This window comes from Dasypus novemcinctus, chromosome 22, assembly GCF_030445035.2.
Source record: "Dasypus novemcinctus isolate mDasNov1 chromosome 22, mDasNov1.1.hap2, whole genome shotgun sequence".
NCBI lineage: Eukaryota > Metazoa > Chordata > Mammalia > Cingulata > Dasypodidae > Dasypus > Dasypus novemcinctus.
Window position 1 is genome coordinate 65857443 of NC_080694.1, and position 25041 is coordinate 65882483.

The 25041-nt window shown below is 41.9% G+C and overlaps 1 protein-coding gene and 1 pseudogene across 1 annotated transcript in view; both read left to right on the forward strand.

Moving 5' to 3' along the window:
* The window catches only part of LOC101419419 (popy Class I histocompatibility antigen, A-1 alpha chain-like), a 205203-nt gene that overhangs the window by 115288 nt on the left and 64874 nt on the right, over positions 1 to 25041 (forward strand). The gene's annotated exons all lie outside the window — the stretch shown is intronic.
* On the forward strand, positions 3303 to 18669 carry LOC105747158 (protein RUFY3 pseudogene; annotated as a pseudogene).

The following is a 25041-nucleotide window of genomic DNA, read 5'->3' on the forward strand; positions in this document are numbered from 1 at the left end:
GAATTATAACCACCAGACAGCCCTCCTGTGGTTTGTTGTCCAAATATCCCTCACCTGCGAACAAAATATCTTCAAGCCATGGATTTAGTGTATAATACCCTGGATTGGTGGTGATCTGAAAATTGGAAAATGGATACAAGAGCCTCTAGAGAATTCCATATTTAACCTATGTGTCAAAGATTTTCCATGATTTCACAAGGAAGAAGTGCAGCTCATAGCAAGAAATATATAAATGAAATAGAAAAAAAGTCCACATGATCAAGAATCAGAAGTAAAAGTTCATAAAGAGAGCCTCATAGAACTTCAATATTGAGATTATAAGTTGTAGAGTATAACATAGCCCAAATTATTTTGCGTAAAGAAGAAAATGCTTAGCTTGAAAATTCCTGCAGAACATGGGAAACTAAAAATGACCCAGCTGTTTTGTGAAAGAACGGAATATACTTCTCAGAAGTTAAAAATATCACAAATTGAATTAGAAACTCAGTTAGGAATTGTGCTTTGATCATGATGTAGAAACAGCAACCTACCCTAAACAACTTGAAAATTTTGTTCAGGCCTTTATCAATTGTAGAAATTGACTTAGTAATTGAAAACCTTCCTATAGAGAAAACTCCAGGCCATGAAGGTCTCATTCCTAAATTGTAGCAAACACATAATGAAGAAATAGTATCATTTTTACCCAAAGCATCTCACATATTAAAGGAAGAACAATTTCCAAGTCATGTACGAATCCAGCATCACCCTCACTCAAAACCAGAGAGAGACATCACAAGGAAAGAGAAGTAGAGAACACTGTGCCACATGGTCCTGGGCTTAAAAATCCAAACCAAATGTGAGGGAGCAAACCAAATGCAAAAGTACATATTAAAAATACGTATTAAATACATATTAAATACATATTAAAAGTACGTATTAAAAATAAAAAGAGTATTATAGATCATGCCAAACTGGACGAGCTGGGAACACAAAGGTGGTTTATCAGCAACTCATCTCTCTTCTCCAAATTAAATAAAATAAAGCACAAATACCATATCACCATTACTGCAGATGCAGAAAAGCACTTGTCAAATGCAACACCTTTCAAAACAAAATCTCTCAGTCAATGAGGAATAGGAAGCAGTTTCCTCTACGTGCTTCCAGGCATCAATGAAAGTCTATGCTAACATCATAGTCAATGATAAAATGTTAAGTGCTTTCTTCCTAAGATCAAGGAGTTAAAGAGGTCTACTCACACCATTTTTATTTAACCTTTTTCTAGACATGCTAAGCAGTGCAAGAAGGCAAGAAATGAAATGCAAGACTTAAAGATAGTAAAAGAAGTAAAACTGTCATTATTTGCAACCAGCATGATCATATATGTTAGAAAACCATAAAAATCTTCACAAAGTTATCAGAATAAAGAAATGGATTTAGCAAGCCACAGAATGTAAGGTTAGTACAAAAACATTAATTCTATTGCTATATACTAGCGATGACAATGAGAATATAACATTTTTAAAATCCTCCACATATAAGTATTTATCAATAGTTACAAATATTGTAAAATCCTTTTCTAACACCATGTGGTTTCTTGTGTTGAATCTTGGAACAGCAAAAGAAAAGGACTTTTATGGAAAAACTGGTGAAATCCAAATAAAGCCTATAGTTTCAGCAATTATAATAAACTAAGCATTCTTTCTTAATTGTAACAAATTACAATGCTTGTTTAGGTACTAACTACAGGGGAAACTGGATGAAGGATAACCGTAACTGCCTGTACTATCTCATCAACTTTTTTGTAAATTAAAAATTATTCTAATATTTTAAAAGCTTCAGTTAAAATTAGAACAGAATATTTTGAAATAAATTTAATGAAAGGATGAAAATCCTTTACTCTGACAACTCAAGCAAATTGCAAATGGAAATAAAAGCAGACCTAAAGATATGCAGGGGAAGACCTTGCTAATGGATTAGAAAATCAATATTGTTAAAATTATACTGTAAAGGATCTTGTAGATAAGGGATTCTTAACAAGGGGTCCATGAGTTTGAATTAAAAAGAAAAAATTCTTGTGGGGATGTGTTGATGCAGGTGTGGTATATTTATTAAATAATAACAGGATAGTATCAACTTAGGGGTCTGTGGTTTACCCCTGACTGGCAAAGGGGTCTGTGGGGAAAAAAAAGTTTAAGAACCCCTGTTTTAGATAAACAAAAATTGATAAAATTCATTGTTGTCAGTACTGAATTACAAATAATTTTTGAGGAAGTCATTCAAGTGGAAGGTGGCATGTTTGTGTGTGTACATCTATCTATCTGTGTACAATTTCTGTTGTTAATTGTCCTTTCTGGCATTCTGAGTTACCACCTAATGGTACATGCCATGCAAGGGTGGTTCAAAATAAGGATCAATTGATGAAAATATTTTGCTACATTAATTGAGCAATGATCATCACAAATAATGCACAAAAGGCAACTGAAAAATATCCAGCATCCCTTCTTTTCCCCTCCCCCTCCCCCTCCTCATTCTCCTCCCTTTTCTCCCCACCCTGCTGTTTTTGCTGTCTGTCCATTTTCTCTGTGATCTTCTGTATCTATTTCTCTTTTTGTCTTCCCTTCTGATTTTTCTCCTTAAGGATTCACTGGGATTCAATCCTGGGGACATCTGATGTAGAGAGAGGTTCCCTGTCAATTGTGCCACATCAGTTCCTGGTTTCTGTTGCTCCTTGCCTTGACTCTCCCTTAGTCTCTCTTTTGTTGCATCATCATCTTATTGTGTGACTCACTTGTGCGGGTACTGGCTCACCACACAGGCACTCAACTTTGCTGTGCAGTACTTGGTTCACTGAGTGGGCATTGGCTCCCCATGTGTGCTCTTGCACAGGTATTTGGCTCACTATTTTAAAGCTTTTGTGCATCAAAGGGGTTTAGCATTAGTTAAAAGACAATCTTCAGAATGGAAGGAAATATTTGGAATCACAAATGCCATAGGGCTAATATCATGAATAAATGAAACTCTAAACTGAACAACAAGACAAATGAGCAGGCCCCCAGGGGCCAGCGTCTCAGGGTGGGGCTGCAGTTGGAGGGTCTTTGAAGAAGAGGAAGAGAGAAAGGGGGCTGTGCCTGGGGGGTGCACAGCCCAGGAGGAAGGTGGCAGCACCCACATCCTCTGCATCCCTGACAACCCTGGCCAGGTCACAGATGCAGAGGAAGGACCAAGCTTGGCTGAGACCCCTGACAATGACACAGGCATGGAGAGCTGTGAAGAGCTATAGAGGAAAGCAGGAAGCATCATACTGATTCCCTGATGGATCTTGAATGTGTCCACCTGACCAAAGGGCCAAGCTGGGCAGCAAAGGCTGGCCTGACCCAGCCCTGGACCTGGGGAGGGTCTGCATCTGACCACACTCCTCTCCAGCAGTTCTTCCTGGTGATGGAACACTACCTGGAACATGGCTTGAAAGAGAAGAAAACTTTTCTTGGACAAAATAAACTTTTCTGGGACCTCAAGAAGTATAGGAAGGCTTGTTCCAGAAGCTTCACAGAAAACAGCAGGTGTTAAAGGTCTCCCAGGTTTGAAGACTCCAGGAGGCAGAGGAAGACCCTGGTTTCATTTGTATCAAACCAAAAGAAACTCAGAGTGTATGAAAGCTGTGATCAATAAAAAGGAACTTCTCATGAATCCTATGAGCCCCATGACCTCATGGTGGGAGAAGAAGGAGGTATAATTGCTCATCCTTCTTAATGACACTGATGCCTGTTTCTGTTTGAAAGGAGAAGGTTTAGACTCCCAGGTGGAGTTTCAAGTGTTTCAATGTATCTTGAGGAAGGGAGCAACAGTGTAGGCATGAAGGTGGTGGTCAGATTCCTACAACTCTGAATCAGAACAACTAGGTAGAGGAGCTTCACATGCTCTTGAATAGCACTGTAAACAACCTTCAGACAAAAGGGGATGCTTTAGAAAAATCCAACACTAAACTGACAGGGGAGCTTGCAGTTGCAAACAACAGGGTTATTACCTTGCAAGAAGAAATGGAGCAAGTTAAAGGGAAGCTCCTACATATCAGTATCCAGTCGTAAGGGTCCTAAGCAAGACAAAACTTCAGAAGAGCAAGCACTGGGTGAAGGAAGAAATCATTGGCTAGAGGTTCGCCCTCACAAGGTTTGCAAAGATTAACAGTTCATAGACATGACTCAGCTCCCTGAGACAGAAATCAGAGAAGGCAGCCTCCAGCCTTAACCAATTGAGCTATACAGCCTAGGGGCTAGGAACAGCCCATTCCCTCCGACTATTAAACTGAGTGGAGCAGACAAGGGCCTCCACCCCCTCTGGGTGCAGGCACCACCCACCCCTCTGCTATTCCAAGACCTCCCAGCCCACTCCTCTTGGACATTTCGCCGAAGGCTGTACTTGGTTTCCTGCCTATTGATAGGACATACCCACCACCCTCCAGGGGCAGGCTGAAGTCTCTTTTCAGGGGGCATGTGTGCTGAAGTCTGTTCTTCAGACCCCCTCCATTGGGAGAGCTTCCCAATGAATTTCCCACCTGGAATCATCAGGCTCCACGTCCCCATGAGCACCATTTCTCTAACATTTGGTGCCAAAAGCCTGAGTCTGGAGTCACATTGAGGCTGAGGAATTTCCACCCTGCCATGGCCAGGAGAGCCCACCCAACACCAGACTACTTAGTACTCTGCTTTTTACTTTTACACTTTTACCCAGAAGACATTAATTAGCAGCTATTTTACTTTAGCAGTAGAGGAAAACTACTTTTTCCATTCTTTTTAATGAAAACTGAAGATTCCCAGGGGAATCAAGGTAACTTTTTGAATATGCACAGTATAGGTGACTTCCAGAAAAGTTTCACTGCGATGAAACCTCTTGCCATGAATATCAATTTAGGTTTCTATTTAATAATGACTTCTTAGAACTAGCCATTTAAATGCTTCAGTTTGGAAGATGCTCTTACAAACTCTTTATAATTAACCACGACCACACTCACTCTCCCATCCTCTCAAACCAACGTCCTTCTCCTCTTATCCACTCCCCATCCCCTCTAACCTTCCTAACATCCCTCCTGTACTGTGGGCAGAAGTGAGCCCCCAGGTCTGGGAACTAATTCTCCTTCAGTGGCAGCACACCACCCCTGCGATGATGGTTGTGAAACTCCCCCCTTTCTCAAAAACATTCCTCAGTATCCCCTCCCTCAGTGCTCCACAGGGTCTTTTTTTTTTTTTTAGATTTTTTAAATTTAAAAAAAATTTTTTTTGAGAAGGAAAAATGGTTTAATGACAGATGGCCAGATTTGGAAGCTTTCTGTTTCAAACACGACCCCTGAACAAGAATTTTGAGTTCCTTTTCTACAGAGAGGAAAGGTCAAATTGTTCTTTGTTTCAGTGCTCAACAGGCTTGAATTAGCATATATTGTCCACATCCTAGGTAAGCTTTTAGCATGGACCTTACACATTCTAGATAAGCATTTTTAGCACCTTTGGTTTGCATTTTCCTTGAATATTTAAAGTTTATACAGTTTGCATTGCTAAACTGTTTCCTGGAACTGGAGTCGTTGCCATGGTCACCAAGGACAGGACTGCAGCCTCTTACTGTCCCACACCCACAAGTCACAGACAGCTTAGGTTATCCACAAAGAGATGAAGAGCCTCCCACCCATAGCTCACATCAGTTCTAGAGTCCCCCATCTCACCTGCTCATCCCACGATCCCCTGCATATGTGTGGGAAGCTGTACAGTCTGGTTTAACAGTGACCCTCCTTGAGAGGAGAACAGGGGCCTTTACAGAGGGGGAGTTTTTACTTTCTGCCTTATCTCCTTCTATACTGCTTTAATTTTGTATGGTGAACATACATTACTGTTTTTAACCATAAAGAAAAAGAGCATTCAATATTGGGTAAAGAAATACTAGGAGAATGTAGTATGAAGGAAGAAAATGTAGACTGCAAAATACTATCATGAAACTAGCAGTAAGGTAATTGGCATTGTTGTAGAGAAGTTGGGTGTACGTGGTATTGAAGGCCAGGACATGAGAACTCAGAGAAGGACGTTGATTTATTTCAACTGACTGGGCTCGGCGGACTCCTGTCCTAATAAAAATTGAGCCCCAAATAGAATTTTGGGTTCCCTTTTATACAGAAAAGATATAAGTGTCGGGAGTTAAATGGTGCCCTTTTGAAAGAAAATGACTTTCCTTGTTAGTTAAGTGTTTGTCTGAGTACTAGATAGGTTTTCAATTAAAGTACCCCCCACACTTCAGGTGAGCTTGAATTAGCATATCACTCACATTTCAGGTGAGCTTGAATTAGCATATCCTCCACATTCCATCTGGATGCAACCTTGAATACAGGTCTTACATCCTTTCTGAACATTCAAAGACTGTAGGGCCTATATTACTTATTTGGACTTTAAGGGACTAGGTAAACTTGGAAACAATTTTGAACTTATGCACAGGCTATATCATATTCCCTCCTTTGAGGCCAAGCTTAAGTTATTAAGCTTTGGCATCACTATTGTCTGAGTCCCTCTGGACTGACTGGTATGTATATAGAGCCATGAGATGGGCAGCTGTCTGCCTTTTTACTATACCATTTATTAGGATGCACATTCTGTTTATGATGAAAGGGAGGAGGCAAGGAAGGATGGTACATGCTCCTATAAGAAGACAATTATTCCCAGTAGAAACTTGAAATTGTTTACTGTTGACTACGAGCTTCCAAAGGGATTATTTAAATTCCAACCATTCCAGATTTGCACTGGGACATAAGCAATTTTTACCATTTTGCTTGTAATTTCATCAATAATCTTTCCAGGGCTGTCTAACTCAAGGCAGCAGTTAGATAGATTTAATTTTCCACAAACTCCCCCTTCAGCTGGCAAGAGATAGTCTAGGGCAAGACGGTTTTGATAGATAGCATTTCTGAATTTAGTTTGCTGTGGGGTAGTAAGTTTAGTGCATGGACAGTTTCATTAGTTATTATCTCTACCACAGTTTGTAAGTGGGTGATTCAGTTTAGCATATAGATAGGGGTTTGATAACCCCACATGCCATCCTCTACCCAAGTTGCTGGCCCATAGTATTGGATTATATGCTCAGGGGGCCATTGTTCACCTCCCCAGGTAATGACAGCCCTTTTTTCTCTTATGTTTTGATATACCAGCTGGCTTAGCTCTTCCCTTATGTTAAGGGAATGAGGAAAAAGGAGGGCTTTATTGTACCTAGCATACCAGTTCTACACCAGATTTGTGGAAGTTCTCAGAATGCAACCTTCCCACAAATCCAGTACAAACCATTTGGGGCAGTAAAGGGGCCCTTTGTGGTGGAGTTCCACACTGTGGTTAATTTGGGGAAAGCATGATTTATGAAAATAACGTCAGATTCATTCCATGTTCCCCAAGGCTCTGTTGTATTTGTGATATAATTTTGGAATTTTCCCCCTGTACATGTTAGGTTTCCAACAGCTATAGAGGAGCTTAGGCAGGCCCTTGAAGCACAATATTTTCCTATGACAGAAGTTTGCAAGGGCCACATTCTATCTTGAGGGACAGCTGGGAGGCCAGTTGCATTATATGGTTGGCTGTAATTGTATTCCTTAGTTTCCCAGGGCCATTGGTCTCCCACATTAGTACCTCCACATACATAGCATGAGGAGACATTTAAGGCTGCCCCTACCACTTCAGCCAGGCTTATAAAGAGGTTTCTTGCTGCTTGTGGGATGGAAAAGGGCATTTCAATTTCTTCATAGAAGGAGTGGAACACAGAATGGGTTTTGCTTGTGAGTGGGTATTCCCAATACCCAACCCAGATGTAGGCTCCTGGGTCTATTCCTTTACCATCAATGTGGAGGCCCATTTGAACTCCCTGAGTCTGCCAGGATTCAGGTTTAAGGATGGTGAGGTTTAAGGGGTTACACTGACCACGTGGACAGTTAGCCGGGGCCATACCCTTGGTGAGGATAGCTGTTTAGCTGTGTCTGTGTTCCAGGTGGCCCAGGTGACCCAGGACCAGTAAGGGCAATAGTATGCACCTATGTATTTGCACCAAAAGCCCACCCCCCTTGGCCTGCACTTCCCATTTCTGGAGCGCACATATACTTATTGTTATGAGTATACGTCTGCTCCCAGCTGAGCCCTCCACAATCTGTGTTCCATGGTATCCTGGAGTCTAAAACTTCACCTGCATCAAATAGGAGGGACACTCGGTTCTGGCTAGGGACTGGGGTGGAGGAAAGTAGCTCCCCATTTTGATCAAGCACTTTTATTTCCCATTTATGGGAGACTGTTTGGGGTTTAGGGTCATAGCAGGTTATTTGGCTGGATGCGTTACAGACACTATAGGAGATTCCCTGAAACTGACAGGTGGTTATCTGGCCCTTGCATTATTTTATAACGTACATATTTGACCCAAGGTAGGCAGATTTGGGCTTTTTTCTTAGACACTCGATAGCCTTTTTGCTGTAGATGCTTTAAAAGAGCATAGGTTCCACCAGTGCAGTCTTGATAGGTGGGACTTCCAAGAATGAGGTCATATACATATTGGAGGAGAAAACAGTTATGGCTTTCTGCTTTAAAGGATTTGAGATCACTGGCCAGGGCTTGTCCAAAAATAGTGGGTGCATTTTTAAATACCTGAGGCAATCACGTCCAAGTTAGCTGCCTCTTTTCACCTGAGTTCGGATCTTCCCACATGAAGGCAAAAATTGGCTGGCTCCAGGGTGCTACCCAAATGCAGAAGAAGGCATCCTTAAGATCTAAGCATGAAAAGTAGATTGCTGATGAGGATATTAAGCTGAGGAGAGTTTATGGATTAGAAACCGCAGAATGAAGGTTATTACTGCTGAATTAACTGCTCGTAAGTCCTGGACTGAGTGCTAATCCCCATCAGCCTTTTTAACTGGGAGGAGTGGGGTGTTCCATGGAGACTGGTATGGCCTCAATATGCCCTCATTCAGTAATCTCTGAATATGTAGCTTGATCTTTTCTTGTGCTTTGTGTGGAACTGGATATTATCTTATGCTCACTGGACTGGCTGTGGGCTTTATTTCAATAATAATTGGAGGAATGTCATGTGCCATTCTCATTGGGTTACCCTCTGCCCATCCTTCAGGCACATCTTCAAAGGGGAGCTGCATGGCCAAGGACTGGCCAGTCTCAATGAGGCAAAACAGTCTTCATTCCTCCTGCAGAGGAAGGGTTAGCGCTATTTTCAGAGGGTCTCATGGCCCCAGTGTCAGTGTGGATTTCCCCGCAGCATTAAAGATAATTTGAGCCTACAGTTTAGACAGCAGGAGAGGGACTGGGGCTCTCTGGAAGATAAAGGAATTCGTGAGTGACCTCCTTTCCCCCAATGTTTGCAGGTCTGGCTTGAGGGAAAGGCCGCTGGGTACTTTTGCCAGTTGCCCCTACGATAGTGGCTTGTCTTTTTGATAGAGGCCCAACTGGCTTGGTCATTACAGAATGTTGAGCCCCAGTGTCAACTATCATATATATGGTGCAGCCCCCAATTTGGACTCTGACCATAGGCTCCACAGGGCCGGGAGAATAGGAGCCTAGTCTGTCCTAATAATCTCTATCAGAGTCCTCCATGCCTGCCAGCCCAATGATCTGATCTGCAGGTTTTTTTCCTGAACATTTATGGATCCAGCATTTGGGTTGTGATGCCCCACTGGCTTTCCTGGCTAATGTTTTGGCTGCAGAGGCCAGGTCAAGTGGCCAGCTAGGACACTCTTCTTCCAATGCCCATCTTCTTTGCATTATGCACACTGATTTCACCCTAGACGTGGGTCTTTCCCTCTCCTTGGGGCTGGGGCTTGCCAGGTTACTCTCCTTGACACAGGAATGGATTTTTCCATGATTGCCACTGCCAGAAGTTCTGCCTTTTTTCTCATTTTCTGATTTTCTTCCCTTCTTATTTCTACATCATGGTTGACATAGATTTTACTTGCTACTTCCATTAGCTGAGAGATATTCATTCCAGCGAACCCATCCAACTTCTGCAACTTTCTTTGGATGGCAGTCTGTGATTGGGCAATGAATGCTGCATTGACCATTGTTTGACTCTCTGAAGCATCTGGGTTAAAGGGCGTGTATACACAAAATGCTTCACATAGTCTCTCATAGAATTGAGCAGGACTCTCATCCAGGCCTGTAGAATTTAACTGGTCATTGCCATATTCACTGCCTTGTGACTCCCCACCCTGAATCCTTCAACTGAGGCCCTGTGGAATGTTTCTAGTCAGTTGAGCCCAATGGCGCTATTTGGATCTCACAGGGGGTCCTTCTCTGGGAACTGCAAGTGGGTGTATTGATCACTGTCCAAAGTTCCCTGAGGTGGGTGCTCTCTAAGCCAGGTTAGAGCTCCTTGCATGATACCCATTCTCTCTTCAAAGTTCAATAAAGTCATTATAAGGTGTTTACAATCAGCCCAGTGGGTTTGTGGGTCTGTATGATGGACTGAAAAAGGTCTCTCATGGCCTGAGGCTTCTCCAAGAATGGTGGGGTGTGGCTTTTCCAGTTAAAGAGGTCCACTGTCATAAAAGGCTGATAGATGAATGTTCAGTTTCCCCCCTGAACCTGGTCATCTGCATCATAACAAAAATGGGGTCCGGGCTTCAAGGAAAGGTAGCTGGAAGGCAGCCTTTCTCTCTGCTCCCTCTGCCCCCAGGACTCCCCGTGGTTTGAGTTGCCACCTCTCAGCATCTCCTTCCTGACAGATGGGCAGCACTGCAGCAGTGTTGCCAGGGGCAACCAGCTGTAAAAGCAGCTGGTCTGCATTTTCCATTGTGGAAGGTGCTAAAGACCGCTGTGGAGACGGTAAAAGCTGCTGCAGGGATGGTATAGGGCTCTCTGGTGCAGATGGTAATAAAGGCAACTGCAGGGAGGGTATAGGTGCCCTCTCTGATGGCAATAAAAATGGCAGCAGGGATAGTGTGGGTGTCGCACTTCCCTGCATGGATGATGAGAATGGGGCACTGCTTAGGGAGACTAACTCATTCTCATTCCTTAGTACTGCCGGGGCGGGAATCATCACATAAGGCAGCAGAAATTCATGTTCGTATGGCCCTTCTAAGATGGGTGTATTGGCACTGGACTTGCCGCGGTCTTTCTCTGGGCCCTTTGCATGATGATTGTTTGGTCTGGTCCCTGGGATGGCACTCCTCAGTTTCTGTATTAAGCAAATTCTAGCTTCCTTACTCATGCACTTCCCTAACCAAGGTGGGTTTTGGCTCACAGCATTTTCCCAAGCATCGATGTAGGGGAATTGGTCTGGATGCCCTAGGTTTCCAGTTACGGTATTGTGGACTTTATGGATGATCCAGGGATCTAAAGTGCCCTCCTGGGGCCAGCCCACACCCAAAGTTGGCCATTCTAATTCACAAAGCATCCTAAGCTTTCCTGGCTGAAACCTTATGCCATACACATCTTCACAGAATGCACGGGGGAAGGTTTTCAGCATACAACCTAACGGGGTTTTACTGAGTGTGTTTCCCGTTTCCACCCTGTGCTGATGGTGCACAACAGTCACTCAAGCCTTACACTACATCCGTCTCTGGCTGTCTCCCTCATGGGCGCTTTCAATGCCTCTTGACCTTAGTGGATCAGTATAAGCCCTGGATATGGAAGAGGGTCCCTTTGCAGGGACCCCCCAGACCACCCTTGATCATATGAGGTCACCACGGAACTGCGGATCAGGACTCCACACTCACCCCGCAGAAGTGATTTTCTGCGCCTCACTCAGTCGCCACAAGCACACACACACAACCACCCCCCTTTCCGTTCCTTGGACCTAGAGAGGAGACAACTTCCTCCTTATTCTCAGGAGTACTAGGGCCTCCCCTTTGAGAGAGTTGAACAGGCTCCCTCCTAATTTTTAGAATTAGGCTTTTCCTGCACTACGCCCCCGGGGGTCTTACCAGTCAGACTTGTGGAGCTCCTTGCTTCATTCTCAGGGTCTTTCAAACGCTCCAGTGCCTCCACTCATCTGGGAGGGCTCCAGCGAAGACCACAACCTCTTTCTGGACTCAAATGGGGTGTCCAGGGGTGCCCAGGGCTGGGTTTCACCCAGGCGCTCCTGGCCTCTCAAAGACATCTGGGAGGGGAAAACAACTGTTGCCACCTCTGACCGTCTCAGCACGATCCTGCACAAGCACCCAGAAATGTTGTAGAGAAGTCCGGTTACGCAGTATCGAAGGCCAGGACACGAGCACTCTGAGAAGGAAGTTGATTTATTTCAATGGCCAGACTCAGTGGACTCCTGTCCTAATAAAAACCGAGCCCTGAATAGAATTTTGGGTTCTCTTTTATACAGAAAAGATATAGGGGTTGGGAGGTAAATGACACTCTTTGAAAGAAAATGACTTTCCTTGTTTTAAGTGTTTGTCTGAGTACTAGATAGGTTTTCAACTAAAGTACCCCCCACACTTCAGGTGAGCTTGAATTAGCAGCATCATTTGGCCACCTGTTTTCCAACAGTCAAACCCAACTGCGTTGGCAGTACCCCAGCACAAAAGTGAACCTCACACACTTCATGGTGCACAAAAGGACACCCTTTGCTCAACAGCTTTTCCATATGGCTTGCTTCTTCTTTTTTATTTATTTATTTATTTATTTAATATTACATTAAAAAAATAGGAGGTCCCCATATACCCCCACCCCCCTTCACCCCACTGCTCCCCCCATAACAACAACCTCCTCCAACATCATGAGACATTCATTGCACTTGGTGAATACATCTCTGAGCACTGCTGCACCTCCACTATTAATGAATTCTGTACTGCTGGGCTTTTGTGCCCAACCACTTCCCCTTTAACACCCCTTTCTGGAGTGAAGAAGCCAAATGGGAGCTGTTACCTTGTACAGGACTGTTACTGGATTTTGTTTAGGTTCTTGGATATGCCTCAGAAATGAATTTCAAGAGCACATTGGGTGAGTTAGGTCAGTAATTTTTTCAAGTAGGGAGGGAAGAGAAATGGGAGAAAATAACAGATCAGGGGTCCCAGGTAGAGAGGAAGGGGATTGAAAAGTGATAAAGTGGGCTGATTTACAGACTACAGTTTCCCATATAGATTATAAAGCCCCAAGTTTTACTTGTGTGGCCACATGGCAGAGGAAATATGGTGAGAGCAGTGTGCAGAGGTCAAGACAGAAGTCCACGGGCAATAGTACAGGGTGTGTACTTGGGCCTGGTGTCTGCCTTTTTGAACTGTTGACTATCCCATCCCTTTGCTAATGGCAGGGGAGAAGTTCCAGCTATTTACCATTTTGATTGCTTATTTCTCCCATCAATCTCCCAGGAGGCCCCAATGATAAAGTCCTTGGGGAATAGCTGGGTCTTCTCCTGGTTTCTGGAGAAGTCTTCTCCTGAGTGCCAGAATCTTGGGGAGGGTCTTCCAGCTGCCATCTTGGGGGTTATTGATACCCACATCGACTTCTTGCCAGGTTCCAGATCCATCTATTGATTCCCTATCTTTCTATCCTGCTTCAGGACCTTGAGCCATCAATGAAGACACACAGTCCATCATTGCTTTACTACCCAATTCACACAGTCTCTTGTCCCACATATGCTGGCACACTATACACTACATCTTAACTGGTCTTAAGGAAGCCTTCTTCCATATCCCCTTAGCAGAAACTTCCCAGACACTTTTGTTTGCACATGAATGGACCCTGAGGACCTCTTAAAACCCCAACAGTTGATGTGGATGGTCTTTCCCCAGGGCTTTAGAAACAGTCCTCACATTTTTGGAAAGGCTCTCCACCCAGACCTCTCTCACCTTCAGCTTCCCTCCATGCCCTCCTTCAATATGTCGATGACTCACTCCTCTGCAGCCCCTCCTTACTAACCTCCATAAGTCACACTCTCACTCTGCTTACCTTTCTCAGGGAAAAGGAATAGTGCATCTCCCCAAGCAAAGGCCATTGTTTCAGAACTGAAGTAACCTCTCTAGGACTCCATCTCTCTCTATCACATAAACATCTAACCACAATTTGAATCCAAATCCTCAAGGACCATCCCCTCCCACATTCCAAGATTCATCTCATTTCTTTCTTGGGGCTAGTCGACTTTTTCTGTCTCTGGATTCCAAACTTTGGGCCTATATTTAAACCTCTGCCAAGCTGCTCCTGGCACCTGTGTGGGCCCCTCATTGCTCTCTACCACTCAAGTCCACCTTCAATGAACTTAAGGAAGCCTCACTGGCTGTGCTGCTCTAGCCATCCCTAACCCTGCTGAGCCCTTCTCCCTCCATGTTGATACCCGACAGGGAAATGCACTAGGAATCCTAACACAACCAATGGCCCCAATAATCAATTTATTGCTACTTCCCCAGACACCTAGATCCTGCAATGCTTGGCTGGCCTACTTGCCTCTAAACTCACTGCTGCCTCCATTCTGGTGCAAGAAAGCCTTAAACAATCTCCAATAAGTCATCTTGATGTTTTTCCTCATTCCTTACCACCTCTCTTAACTCACAAAGCCACTGCATCTGTCTCCTCTGCCCACCACCAAACCCTTCACACAACCCTTCTACAAAACAAAACCCCAGAGTCTCCTACACACTATCCTCCTCTCAACCCTTCTACAAAGCCCCGCAGTGTCCCTGTACCACTGTCCTCCTCTCAACCCTTCTACAGAGCCCCAGAGTGTCCCTCCACTGCTATCCTCTTAACCCTGCCACCTCCTTCTCACTGAACCCAATCACCCCCAGAAGGGCCTCATGTTAATTCCATACATGACTGTGGTGAAGTGCTTGATCTCCTTGCCAAACTCTGTCCTGATATTCTAGATTCCCTTCTTCCTAATCCTACTCATACGTGGTTTGTTGATGGCAGTTCTATGAACTTTAGCACCACCACTCAGGCCAGATATGCTATTGTCACCTTAAGTGAGCCTGTAGAGTCAAGTCCCCTCTCCCCAGGACAACCTCACAAGCTGAGCCACAACTCTCCCCAGAGCCCTGGTCAGAGGCAGGGGCATGGCCTAGATAGACATTCACCCTGACTCCAAACATGCACACCACATCCTACACTCACATGCCCCCATCTAGCAGAGGGAGGATTCCTGACTTCTAGCAGATCCTCCATCGTGAACAAAATCTCACCTACAATCACTCAAATTGGCATCACTTCCAACCAAGCTCCTCTAATTCACTGCAAAGGGCACCAGAAATGGAATTCCCTCATATCTGTTGGTAATAACCAAACTGATGCTGAAGCCAGAGCACAGGCAACTCAACCCCACCCAGGTTCCCACTCCACCATCACACCCATTCTTTAGCTCTTCCATATCCTCCCCCCTTATACACCCAAGGAAACCTCAAAGTTGCCCCTTAAAGGAGCAAAGCAAATTAAGGGGTGGTTCATGAAGGATAGAAAGATTCTTTTACCTGAATAAAAACCCACGGCATTCTCACCTCCCTGCATAACCAGTACCACGTAGGAACAAGCTGCTTTCACAGCTCTTATCTAACTGTACACTGCCATGAACTCTAAAACATTTAAAAGAAATTTTAAAAAGCTGCTCTATTAGTCAACAAACTAATATCCAGGAGATTCTACACCTCTCTCTTTCACAGCCCACCAATTTAAAGGCTCTAAGTGAGGACAAGACTGGCAACTAGACTTTACCCACGTGCCACATGTAAGGAGGTTAAATACCTCTTGGTCTTTGTAAACATCTCTTCTGGATGTGTTCAAGCATTTCCATCACCTCTGAGCAGGCTGATGTTATAATTAACATCCTGTTAACTGCTTCAGGAATGAAAGACTCAGACACTAAAACTCATATGCAGGGAGGATCCATCTGCTTTATCTCTCTTACTTACATATCATGTATTTTTGGATTTGGTAAAGGGCAGTGGTTAAAGTTAAATTTTCAAGGATGTTTTGTCTTGGAACAAGAAACCTTGTCCCTAGACTCACATCCTATCTGGCAGCAGAAATACAAGACGAAGTTGTTTTCAAACTTCAAGCAAAAAGAGATAGCTTGTGCAGAGATAAACAAAGACAGAGTTGCTTTTGCTCTGAAGCAAAAACAGATGAGCTTTTATAAATCATTTAATAATGCCCTTCCCAAGGTGGAGGAACTAATTCCCACAATTAACAGAAATAATTCAGAGATTTGGACTACCCTCTTCTCTGCAGTCAGATAACAGGACAGCCTTCACCTCTCAGATCATAGAAGGGGTTTGCAGTGCCTCAGGAATTACCTGGAAGTTACATATTCCTTGCAGATGTCAGTCCTCCAGAAAAATTGAACTTATGAATGGGATCCTAAGACAACACTTAACCAAATTCACAATGCAGGTTCAGACTCTATGGACTGAACTTCTGCCCTTAGCTCTCATGAGAATTCAAACCCTTCCTCAAAAACCACACTTCCTAAGCCCCTTCGATATCATGTATGGATGTCCTTTTACCCTTACCTATATACCCACAATCATAAGATTTTGAAAATAATATAGTCAGCCTGACACAAATGCATTCATTCCTGCATCAACTAACTAACTCCACTCTTCCTGCACCGGAACCCTCTGCCCCTCATTGCATGTTTTTCCAGGTCCCTGGGTGACCTAAAGGCCTTACACTCCAGCCTTTAACTCCAAAGTGGACAGGTCCTTTTCTTGTTCTCCTAGCCACTCTCACTACAGCAAAACTTTTAAACTTTCCATCCTGGATACAACTTTTCAGATTAAATCCTGCTCCTCTGCCTTCTGATGAGAGAAAATTGCAAGATTCTAAAGTTCAAGATACCTACACCTGTGAACCTCTTGAAGAACTATGGTTAAAACTCACAAGAAACTGAGGAGACAATATTCCAATTACCACCAAACCCATTTCCCTCTAATCTCTCTCCCATTCATTCCTGCAGTCTTACCACACTTAAATCTGAAGGTACCAAATCATAATTTGTTACTCAAGGCCACCATGATTTTGTATTGTTCTCTCCTCACACTCGACTGACTTTGTCACCCCCTCTTCCCTTTCACTCAAGCAATACCTTGACATCACTCATCACAAGGAGATCTTTCTGATTTTTACCCTGAAGAAATCCTCTTCTTCTTTTCCACACTCTTCCTTTTCTTTACTGACTAAAGTCTCTCCATGATAAACAACCTATATTTTACCCTCCACTCTTCTTTGCACTAACATCTCAAAAAACCCCTTATCATTCTCTTACAGACACCATCCAAACCTTAGCACATGCAAGTAACCATTCTGCCTGCTGGATATGCGCTGAGCATGCCCACATTGAAGCTACTTCCTTACTCGCCTTTCCTCTAAACCCAGAATCTCTCCTGGGTGTCCACCCACAATACACTGTCCTCCGATGACAATGGATTACAGACCCCCCCCCCCCAAGTTGACCAGGGTATGAAGATATACTTATTCTCCATCAGGCCTTAAACATCTCTCATTCAGGGGAAAATTCAAATTCTATTGGTAGGGTCACAGTCCTATGGGCAGACCTTTTTTATGCTTTAAACCTACCCACATGACCTTAAGCAACTACTTTAAGACATGTACCCACGACATCTTGTAATCATACTCTGTTCTTTTAACACTAACATACTGCACTGGCAGGCAGATTTGTAAGTGCCAACAAGCATCTTAATTCGACCCTATTTTGGAATGATTCAGGCATTAATCAAACACTGCACACAAAAGTAAGCAATAAAAATTATAGTGAAAATGTACTGTGCTTCAATAGCTCTCTTTAAATTAAAGTTCCTAGAACATAGGGAATGTTACATTAAAAAACATTAAAAAAAAAAACCCATATGAGGTTCCCATATAACCTATTCCCCACTCCCCTCAATAGCTCTTATAGACAAACCGAGTTATTTGGAGTAGGAACATGATCAGGAAAATTATATAATTTAACTAAGTTAAAACCTAGAAAAAAACTCAAAATTTTCTTCACTTCTGTTTTCCAAAATCTCCTCTGTCAGACTAACCTAACGTACAATATGTCGGAAACCCACTTCTCTCCTTTAAGTGTTAATATAGTATATAGTGGAAATCAAATACCCAACACTCCCAGGTGCTGGTATTATTTTATTTCCTCAGATTCCTCAATGGCACTAATGCTTCTGAGCACAGGTTTCTATTTTCTGTGTGATAACACTGCATACCTAACACTCCCTACTCAGGCTGTACTCAGTTTCCCCACCCATTGCTACAGTGTATAATGTCATACCCACCACTCTCCAAGGGCAGGCTGAAGTCTATTCTTCAGATCCCCTCCATTGGTAGAGCTTCCTAATAAACTTCCTGCCTGCAATCATCACCCTCTGTGTCCCAGTGAGCACCGTTTCCATGACAGCATTGAAAGAAGTAGACACAATTATGACTGGATGTTGAAAAGGGGCTGGAGAGACAGATCCATATGAGACAAGAGATGGACTTGGCTGTGAAGATGCTGGAGAAGGATGTCTGAGGAGAAGGTGCCTTGGTGTCTCCATGGCAGCAGCTGGATGCTCTCAGGGCTCTCAAGCATGACCTTTCTTTTAAGCTTCAGAGTTCAGATATAGGAGTAAAGCAGAAATGTGAACTAAGTAATCACTTGGAAGAAATGACTAATCAGATGGCTGCTACCATTAAATGACTTAAACAAAGATGGCCCCAGACTGGACAAGGCCACAAGTTGGCTGAGCTTGACAACCAACTCTCTTGAGAAAAACTTTGGCAAAATTGAAGGGAGAAATAGACATCTTGAGAATAATAGTTGGAGACATCAGCACATCACTCACATCATTAGATAGAACAACTAGACAGGAGATCAACAAGAAAACAGCAAACTTTAATGATATAATAAAGAGACCCAAAAGACATATACAGAATGTTGCATCCCAAATCAGTGGGTTAGAAATTCTTCTCAAGTGTTCATGGAACTTTCTCCAGGATAGATAACATGTTAAGTCACAAGGCAGGTCTCAATAAATATAAGATGATTTAAAATTACACAAAGTACCTTCTCAGATGATAATGAAATGAAACTGAAATCAGTAGTAGATGGGAAAGGAGAAACACAATTCTAAACAATTAGTGGGACAAAGAAAAAATTGTAAGTGAAATTAGTAAATATATTGAGACAAATGAAAAGGAGAACACAACTTCCCACAATGGATGGATAAAGTGAAGGCAAAGTAGAGAGGGAAATTTATAGCCCTAAATGCCTATAAGAAAACAGAAGAAAGAGCTAAAATCAAAGGTATAACTAAATTAATGGAGAAACTAGAAAAAGAACAGTAAGCCAATTCCAAAGCAAACAGAAGGTAAGAAATAATAAAGATTATAGCAGAAACAAATGAAATTGAGAGCAAAAACACAATAGAGAAAATCAACAAAACCAAAATCTTGCTCTTTGAGAAGATCAATAAAATTCACAAATCCCTAGCTAGACTAACAAAGGAAAAAGAGAGAAGAAGCAAATAAATAAAATCAGAAATGAAAAGAGGGATGTTACTACTAACCCCACAGAAATAAAAAGGATAATATGAGGATATTATTAGAAATTGTATGACAACAAACTGGACAACCCAGATGAAATGGACAAATTCCTAGAAATGTACAAACAACCTAACCTGACACTACAAGAAGTAGAAGAACATAACACACCAGTTACACTTAAAGAGGTTGGATCAGTCATCAAAACATACAAGCAAAGGTAAGTCTGGGAACAGATGACTTCACAGGTGAATTCTACCAAGCATTTTGAGATGAATTAACACTAAACCTGTTTAAACACTTCCAAAAAATTGAAGAGGAGGGAAAATTACACAACACATTTTATGAAGCCAACATCAGTCTAACACCAAAAAACACATAAAGATACTACAAGAAAAGAAAATGACAGACCAATATGTAATGAACATAGATGCAAGAATTCTATGTCAGGGTGGTTCAACACAAGAAAATCAATGAATGTAACACACTACATTAACAAATCAAAGTGAAAAAGCATACGATCACCTCAATTGATGCAGAAAAGGGATTTGAAAATCTAGCATTCTTTCTTGATAAAAACTCTTCAAAAGACAGGTATTGTGGTGTCCAATGAGTCCCAGGGCCTGGCTCCCCATTCCTAAGGGAAACTGAGCCCAGAATATGCAGCCTCCTGCATGCCCCAGGACACAAATTAAACATAAGAAACCTCACAAAGCAACAATGTACAGGTGGTATTGTGTAGACTGTAATTTTCCCAGGCTGTACAATTCTTTCCCATAATATCTCCAGACCCCATTTATGTAATTCTGTTATGAAATATCTTTATTTGGAGACCCTATATATTGTACTTTATTTTCCCACACTCTTTACAGAGTGCTAACTTCATTCTCTGAACTACCACCTTTGAAGACCCTCTCTTATCTGTAAGTCCCAATAAATAAAGATTATGTCTAATACTGTACAAGGTGTATCTTTGGCTTGGTGACCAATTTGACCTATGCTTGTTAGGAGTTGTGTTGAAAATATTATACAAGGAAATTTCCTCAACGTTATAGAGGGTGCCAATGAAAATCCCACAGCCAACATCATACTCAATTGGGAAAGTTTGAAAGTGTTCCCTCAAAGATTGTGAACAAGATGAGGCTGTCCACTGCCACTACTGTTTATTCAACATTGTTCTAAAAGTTCTAGCTAGAGCAATTAAACAAGAAAAAGAAATAAAAAACATCCAAATTGGAAAGGAGGAAGTAGAACTGTCACTATTTGCAGATGACATGACCCTATATTTAGAAAATACCACAATATCTACAACAAAGATGCTTATGCTAATAAATGTGTTCAACAAAGTGACAGAATACAAGATCAACATGCAAAAATCAGTAGCATTTCAATGCATTAATAATGATTAAGCTATTTACAAAGCAATAAGAAGACTCAAATATCTAGGAAGTAATTTAACCAGGAATATAAAGGATATGTGTCAGAAAACTACAAAACAATGCTAAAAGAAATCACAGAAGACCAAAACAAATGGAAAGACATTCCATGTTCATGGATTAGAAGAATAAATATCATGTAGATGCCAATCCTACACAGACTGATTTTTAGATTCGATGCAATACCAAGGAAAATTCAAAAGTCTACTTTACAAATATAGAAAAGGTAATTACCAAACTCATTTGGAAGAGAAAGTGCACCCAAATAGCTAAAAGCGTTCTTAAAAGAGGAGCAAAATGAGAGAGATTTCACTGCCTGACCTTGAATCATATTACAAAGTGACAGTGGTCAAAATTGCATGATACTGGCATAAAGATAGACACATCTATCAGTGGAATATAATTGAGGGTCCAGAAATAAACGCTGACCTTTACAGCCAGCTGGTTCTGACAAAACTAACAAGCCCATTTTAAAAGGAAGAAACAATCTCTTCAGCAAATGGTGCTGTGAGAACTAGATATCTATAGCCAAAAGAATGAAAGAGGACCCCTACCTCACTCTCTCTACAAGAATCAACTCCAAATGGATCAAAGACCTAAGTATAAAAGCCAGGGCCATAAAAGTAGTATATAGAACAAAATGTAGGGAAACATCTTCAAAGATCTTGTGGCCAAAGCACATGCAACAACAACAACAACAAAGATAAATTCAACCTCCTCAAAATTAAACACTTTTGCAACTCACAGGACTTTGTCAAAAAGGGTGAAAAGACAGTCGACTCAATGGGAGAAAGTATTTGGAAATTACATATCCCATATGGGTTTAATATCGATGATAGGGAAGCGGATGAGGCTCAAGTGACTGGGCTCCCATCTACCATATAGGAGGTCCAGAGTTCAATTTCTGCGGCCACCTGGTGAAGGCAAGCTGGCCCACACAGTAAGCTGAACAGAACAAAGTCTGGACTGAAGGGATAGCTGGCCCATGCAGAGATTTGACTTACACAGAGTACTGCCCTAGAGTGCTGGCCCTTGCAGAAGTGCTGGCACAAATGGAGAGCTGGCATGGCAAGATGATGCAAGAAAAAGAGATACAGTGGAAAGACAGTAAGAGATACAGCAGACCAGGTAGCTGAAGTGGTGCATGAGAATATTCACCTCTCTGCTGCTCTGGATGGTCCCAGGATTGATTCCCAGTGCCACCTAAAGGAAGGGCAAGCAGACACAGAAGAAATCACAGTGAATGCACACAGAGAACAAACAGTGAGTCCAAAACAATGAGGGTGGTGGGGAATAAATAAATAAATCTTTTTTAAAAATCCATGATATATAAAGAGATATTACAACCCAACAATAAAAACACAAAGAACCAATGAAAAAATGGGCAAGGTGCCATTCACCTGCAGTCCATGCTTCAGGCTGTGTATGTTTCTCATTTTCTTCTTTCTTAATAAATGCTTTATTCCCTTGCTTACCCTGAAACAAACAAACAAACAAAAAGCAAAATATTTGAATAGACATTTGCCCAAAGAAGAAATACAAATGGCAAAAAAATCCACATGAAAAATGTTCAATATCACTAATGATTAGGGAAATGCAAATCACAACTACAATGAGATATCATTTCGCACCTATCAGAATGTCCACTATTAAAAATAGAGAGAATGACAAATATTGGAGAGGATGTGGAGAGATAGGAACACTTATTCACTTTTAGTGAGAATGCAGAATGGTACAGCCACTGTGCAGGACTGTTTGGCAGTTCCTAAAGAAGCTGAATATAGATTTGCCACGTGACTCTACAATACCACTACTGGGTATATCCAGAAGAACTGAGAAAGGGGACACAATCAGATATCCACACACTGATGTTCATGGTGGCATTATTCATGATTGCCAAAGGTAGAAACAACCCAGGTGTCCATCAACCAATGAATGGATAAGGAAACAGTGGTGTATTCACATGATGGGATATTATGAAGCAGTAAGAAGAAATGAAGTTGTGAACATATGACAACATGGATGAACCTAGAGGACATTACACTGAGTGAAGCATGTCAGAAACAAAAGGACAAATACGGTATCATTGGATTACTATGAACTAAATACATTGTGTTACATATTGTATGATTTCATTTATATAAAATGTAAATCTAAATCAGTTTATAAAAATTAAAAAAAAATTTCCTTTTACATGATGACATTGGCCTGCTTTTCTAGATGTTGAATAGAAGACTAATTATGTTTTAGGAATTATGCTATACCTCCCACCTCAGGAGAAGATCAAAAAATCACTGTTGAATCAGGCAATAAAACACTCAATAATACTGTTTGTCAAATCAAAGAAAAGGCAAAGCTTCCAAGTTGAGAAGGTCTAAGTGGTCTAATGGATAAAGTGTGTGATTCCTGGTTCCTCTATAGTCAGTGTCCCTATTTTGATATTGATTCACCCTTTATATCAATTCTCCTTTTACAGTTTAATGTAGTTCTGATGTTGGAGTCTTGTAGGATATTTTCTCCTGACACAGTGTTCTGGAATTGTCACTGGACATTAGACACTCTGAAAGTGAAACTGCTATTTTAAAAGAAGAAAGAATTGTTTACCCTGTAACAACAACTAAAATGACCTATTTTCCCCTAGAAAATTTTCAAGAAGGGAGTTGATTAAAGGGGGAAAAAGAGGGGTATTCAGATCAGTGTCTTGATGACTTCTTTGTACTTTTTCTACTTGCTTTCATTTTCAGTATTCTAGGTCTTTTTGTAAATGTTTGAGGAAATCGTTCATACAGAAATGCTTATTTCTGTGCTTTCCTGAACCCTAAAGCATAAAGAACTGGAAATTTAAGGCTTCTCTGGTTTATGGCCTCTCACTCCATCCCTCAGAAACCCACTCTTACAATCCACATGCCCCTCTTCTGAGAATATCATGGAAATGTAACTGAGGGGCAGGCATAACCAGAGGCAGAATCCACTATAACAACATAAAATACTTATACTAATACCTATGTATGCTAAAGTCTTTTAATTTTTTTAAAGATTTATTTTTTTATTTCTCTGCCCTCCCCCCTCCCCCAGTCCCAGTTGTCTGTTCTCTGTGTCTATTTGCTGCGTGTTGTTTGTCCACTTCTGTTGTTGTCAGTGGCATGGGAATATGTGTTTCTTTTTGTTGCGTCATCTTGTTGATGTCAGCTCTCCGTGTGGGCAATGTCATTCCTGGGCAGGCTCTACTTTCTTTCACGCTGGGCAGCTGTCCTTATGCAGTGCACTCCTTGAGCGTGGGGCTCCCCTATGCAGGGACACCCCTGCATGGCAGGGCACTCCTTGTGCGCGTCAGCACTGCGCATGGGACAGCTCTACATGGGTCAAAGAGGTCCAGGGTTTGAACCTCATACCTCCCATGTGGTAGACAGACGCCCTAACCACTAGGCCAAGTCTGCTTCCCTATGCATGTTAATGTCAAGAGGAAAATTAGTAAAGTATATCCACAACCCCTATTCTGTTACGTTAAAAAGGATTATTATCCAAGGCATTTCTACCAAAAAAATAGAAGCAATATGATAACAAGCAGAAGGAAATGAATACCTGAAATGGGCAACTGAAGTGGCTACAGCTCATAACCAGATCAACTACTGGATGTGTGGACAGTTGCCAATTTCCACAGTGATGAAATGCCTTGGATAATAAAGTAGTTCTTTTAACACAGGTCTTTCCACATTTTCTGTGATTAAAAACACTCCATCAACATCCATTTCACGAAAGCAGATATGAACACGTGCAACTGCAGTAGTATCCTGGAATTTCTTACCCCACATGTCTTAGGTTTTTAAATTTTGAATAAAATAGGCACTCTGTCAGTTAACACCCAGGGAAGACCTCAGTGGAATAAACATTCAAAAAGAATGTGATATATGTATAAACACAACACACACACACACACACACACACACACACCTTGAATGGATTGTAAAAGAGGTAAAATCTATATTTGAATACACACTTTTTGGGATTGGAATGCAACTGTAAAGATAGGGATAAGTGGATAATGCTGCTGAAGCCCAGGATCAAAGGAAGGACCTTCAGGGCTTCAGTCTAGAAGCTTCCAAATGAACTTTTTCAGCAAAATTCATAGGTTCTTCAGATGATCTTCCAAAGCATAATTTAAG